Source organism: Drosophila gunungcola, unplaced genomic scaffold, assembly GCF_025200985.1.
Source record: "Drosophila gunungcola strain Sukarami unplaced genomic scaffold, Dgunungcola_SK_2 000019F, whole genome shotgun sequence".
NCBI lineage: Eukaryota > Metazoa > Arthropoda > Insecta > Diptera > Drosophilidae > Drosophila > Drosophila gunungcola.
Genome location: NW_026453201.1, coordinates 1,029,355 through 1,034,615, shown reverse-complemented (window position 1 = coordinate 1,034,615; position 5,261 = coordinate 1,029,355).

The following is a 5,261-nucleotide window of genomic DNA, read 5'->3' as shown; positions in this document are numbered from 1 at the left end:
GTGTACACTTCCCAAATCTTTTAAATTTCCGGGGCCCTCTAGATAGGGTCCCCGGTGGCTTTAATATTTTCAAAAAACACTGTTATTCATAAGTTTATTGCAAATAAATAACCACTCACTTTAATTTATCTAAACACTAATAATGCACATATGAACTTATTTTTCCACGACTGTTCTTCTACGACTTATTGCAGCAACTAAAGCAAATTCTGACCTACACCAAAGTCGTTCGTCATTTTCCCTCCCGCTCTCTCAAGATGGGTCAGCGAACGTATTCAAGGCTATTTAACCCAGTTAACGAGCGAACCGGGCTAAATTTAAATAGCTAAATCCTCTCCCGCTATCAATAGTAGGTGTCACCACCGAATCTTATCGATAGCGGGACCTGCTGACGTTTCGGTTCGTTTTAGTATTTTCCAGACGGCTTCAACTGAAAATGCAACACCACCCTGGATTCCGAGAGACGCCAACACAAAGTTTTAGACTAGCGCAGGAATACTTGGGAGCATTTGGATTTGGACTATTCGGATTCAGCCGGCCTCGATACCAAGATGCAGTTCCAACGGTGTCCAACGCGGGGCCCACGCTTTACGGGAAGTAGACACATGCCGATTCTGAGCTCGTGTACTTTGTTATTCCTCTTTCCAGATCACAACCTAATGTCCTTGGCATGATACACTACGATCGATCGTCCTTGAAGATCTTCAAGCTCGTACGCATTATTGCCGACTGTCTTGACCACCCGAGCTTTCAGGAACTTCCGAGCGAACTTTGCATTGAAAGCCTTTTTGAAATCGCTGGGGGCAAAGTTGCGGCGATACACTTCCTGACCTGGCTTCGCAAGGAAAGTACGAGCCCTTTTGTCGTACCGCCGGCGACTCCGATCGTATGCACATTCGAGGTTCTTCTGCACCTTGTCATGGATCACTTGGAGTTTATCAGCTGTTCTCATCCCAGACATTTCGTGATCACACAGCGACTTCAACTTCCTTGCCAACTTGTAGCTGGCTCCGTTCAGGAACATGTGTCGTCCGAATACGGTGAAGAACGGAGCTTCTCCAGTTGCTGAATGGACCGCGTTGCGGTTGGCCACCTCAATCTCCGGAAGATACGCGTTCCATTCTCGATGGTCTTCTTCTAAGTAGCTTCGGATCGCCGCCAACACGATTTGATTTACCCTTTCCGCTGCGTTGCTTTGCGGAGAGTGGACTGGCGTCTTGATGTGCGTGATGCCAAAGCTTTCCATGGCCTCCTCGAAGATCTTGGACGTGAACTGGCGGCCGTTGTCCGAATGCACAATTTCTGGAACCCCAAACTTGTAGAAAACCTCGTGAACGAGGAACTCCACTACATTGGAGGCCGATGCCTCTTGCATGGCTTTCAAAAATGTGTATTTGGAGAAGTGATCCACCACAATGAAGATGTAGGCCTGTCCCTTCTTCGACCTTGGGTACTTCCCCAGGAAATCGATGTACAGCTTCTGAAATGGCTGCTCAGTCTGGACTCTCTCACCGATACCAACTTGCATCCGGAAATTCGGGGATTTCGTCTCCTTGCACACTTCACACCTGCGTAGGTTTTCCAGAGTTTTTCCCATTCCGCCATGAGCTGCCGTTGGATCCGAATGGGCACGCTCGATTATGCTGTGGGTCAGACTCTGGGGAATCCACAACTTCCATTCGAAGCCTTCCACCTCGTCATCCAGATTTGCCGAAGAGACTCTCTTGAAGATGAGACCATCCACTATCCTCAAGTCAGGTAGGTGGGCCAAGTTTTTTTCCACTTCTTGTAACAACTCCGTGTACTCTTCTCCAGCAAACTCAGTGGTCTCGAAGCCGAGCAACTCTGACGGGTCCACCGTTGGCTCTTCGACACAACGCGAAAGGGTATCTGCCACAACGTTCTCGCTTCCTTTCCTGTGTTCGATGTTGAAGTCATATCCCTGGAGTTGCAATGACCACCGAGCCAGCCGACCCGAAAGGTCTTTCATGGACATGAGCCACTTCAAGCTGGCATGATCGGTGATGCACGTGAACGGCATTCCTTCCACATACGGCCGGAACTTTCGAATGGCCAGCAGGGCTGCGAGGCATTCTTTTTCAGTGACGGTGTAATGGACTTGGTGACGATTCATCTTGGCCGAGAAGAACGCTATTGGTTGCTCCTGGCCGTCTTCATCCCGCTGGAACAACACTGCACCGACTCCGATCTGGGATGCATCGCACTGGATGAAAAAGTGCCGCTTGAAGTCCGCATGTACCAGCACTGGCGCAGTAGATAGGGCCATCTTCAGGGACTCTACTGCCAGCTGTGCTTCTGGAATCAAGGAAAACTTCTTATTTCCCGTCTTCTTCAAGGATTTCGTGAGCGGGGCAGCCAAAGTTGCGAAGTTCTTTATGAACCGATGGTACCAACCAGCGGTTCCAAGAAAGGCTCTCACTTCCATCGTGGTCCTTGGCTCAGGCATCCGCCTAATAGCTGCTACCCGCCCTGGATCCATCCGCAGACGTCCTCCACCCACTATGAAGCCGAGGTAGGTCAAAGACTTGAAGCAAAACTTCAACTTGCTCAGTCCAATGGTTAACCCTGCTTCTTTCAGGCATTCAGCGACTCGGCGAAGATACTTCAAGTGCGTTCTGCTAGTATTAGCAGATCATCCAAGTAGACGAACACATTCGAGCGGATTTCAGCTGGAATTACGCGGTCCATGAGTCTCACCAGCCTCTGTGATGCGTTACAGACTCCGAAAGGCATCACACGGAACTGGTAAAGAGGCCGACCAGGAACCGTAAAGGCTGTTTATTCCTTGCTGCTCGTGTCCAACTCAATCTGCCAAAAAGCGAACTTCAAATCCACGCTGGAAATGTAGTACGTTTGGTCAATTCTGGACAGGATGCCGTCTATGCTGGGCAACGGGTAAGCATCTTTGATGGTCACATCATTAAGCTTACGTGCGTCTAAGCAGAACCGGTGTTTTCCAGATCTTGACACTACGGTGGTGCGGTTGCTCCAGGGGCTTTTGCTCTCCTCGATGACTCCGAGCGCTAGCATCTTGTCGACCTCGTCCTCGACCACCTTCTGCTTCGCGGGAGACATCGGATAGGGTCGATCCTTGAACACTTTGGCTCCGTCCATCAGCTCAATAGTGTGCTTCTCCAGAGTGGTGGTACCTAAGCCATCCCTCTCGAAAGTCAAGAACTGCTGCTTGATCTCCTCCAGCTCTTGTTCCTCGGCCTTGGAAAGCGTCCAGGACTCGGGATCGGTTTTCTCCTCATCGTCATCCTCGACCTCAGCGTAGTGCTCCATGTCCCTGGCGTGTAATTCTTCGGCCTTCTTCACGCCTTCCGGATCGATGGGGCCTATAATCGCTGGGGCCAGTCCGAATGCTTGCCAAAAATCCACTCCAAAATAAGCTGGCTGCTCCAGGTAAGGACACAAGTAAAAGAGAATGTGCTCTGTCCGTCCTCGGTATTCCACCGGTAACTTGACCCGTCCTATAATTGACCGATCCTCTCCAGAGGCCGTACGGACTGCGGATAAGTACTTCTGGACGGGCACATCCAAGGCCTCGACCAGCTCTCTGCCACCTTTTCCAAGCAGACTCACACTCGCTCCAGTGTCCAACAACCCCGTCAGTTGCTTGGTCAGGACTCGGACTGCGGCGAACGGTCTGGGATCTCGCGATAAACTGCGCTTCACGGCGGCCACAGCTTCGCGTCGGCTGTTCCGACGTTTGCGAAATCGGTCCCTGGCCTTTTGCACCTTGCGAGACACCATACGCATCCCGCCTAACTGGTGCTCTGAGAAGATCCTGTTCCTGATATCTAGGTACCGACACCCTCGGCGGAGGTTGCCTGGAACCGTCCATGCCGGCGACCTGTGTGCTCTTCGGCACCGCACCTTGCGGGGCTTGGCCAGGGATTCCCGCGTTGATCCTTGAATCCGTACGCCTTCGCTCGTCCGGCATGCTCTCCAGGGGAAGCTGAGGCCGCTGAGCAGCAGGCCTTAACACCTCGTTCATCAGCTTCATCAGGAAGCCACTTCGGATCTTGTCCCTCAGTGCCTGATTGATCCCGCCTTCTTGGGCCTTCCGATAGGTCTCCGCCGCCTGTGCCAAAGCCACATTAACGGCCGACCTTGCCGCGGAATCCACAAAAGGATCGTGGAGTCTTGCGTCCTTATCTCCCAGCTGCAATAACTCATCCGCCGCGGAACCAATTTTCTCCAGGATCTGCTGCTGCCTTAGGTCCTGCTGCAGCTCTGTGTCCTGTGGTCCTTTTTGCACTTGTTGCAGTCCCTGGCGCAAACGGGCAAGCGGAGTCCTGGGCAACCCTTCCGATATGCGCGGCAAGCCAGCCTCGGTAGATCCCTCCACATCCCTGAACCACATCTGTTCGTCGTCCTCGCCTGGAAAACCCTTCGACCGAAGCAGGTGATCATGCTTGCTGCCTTGTCGCTTTGACATCCTGAATTTTGATAACCCCTAACACGACTTCTGAACCCCGAATTCAATGTGCCAACCAAAAACCCAAATTGTAGTATAAATAAATAAATTGTGCTGTAGCTAGTAAGTGATAAATAATAAATAAATACGAATACTTATATTACCAGGCCAATAAATAATAATAATGAATAAATAGAACCAATAAATAATAATAATGAATAAATAGAACCAATAAACAATGAATAAATAAGAAATAAATAGGAAAATATATTAACGACCAACGAATACCTAAGGCTAAACAAATACACACCAATAATTAGCTTCTATCAAAAAAACAAGTCCCTCAAGACTAAATTTCTTTCTCTATCTTTTTTTTTTTCCAGCCTCAATAAGGGGAGATGGAGCCGATCACCAGCCGGTAGACTCCGCGCCAGTCGTCTTGCGTCTACAATTTCGTCCGAATTTTCACTGAACAAGCCGCTCGTCAACTGGACTAACTTTCAGCTGTGCTGAAAGTCGCCAGTTAAGGACGGCTGTTTGCAGGATCGCATAGGATTTCCTTTTGGACTTCGCGTTTTTCATTCAAGTCGCGGTGGCCGAGCAGCGCGTGACGACGTCACGGGTCACGACCACACATTTAAGTTTTAAACCGATATGATATGAAACCGCAAATACCCAGGAAACCCAAGGATCTGCACAAAACAAACAACTACACTGTAACCCCAAAACAAAACATTCATTAAAATTACGTTAACAAAAAAATATGTCCCTAATACCTATATCACAGTTTTATCACAGTTTTTGGTTTAACCTTTCG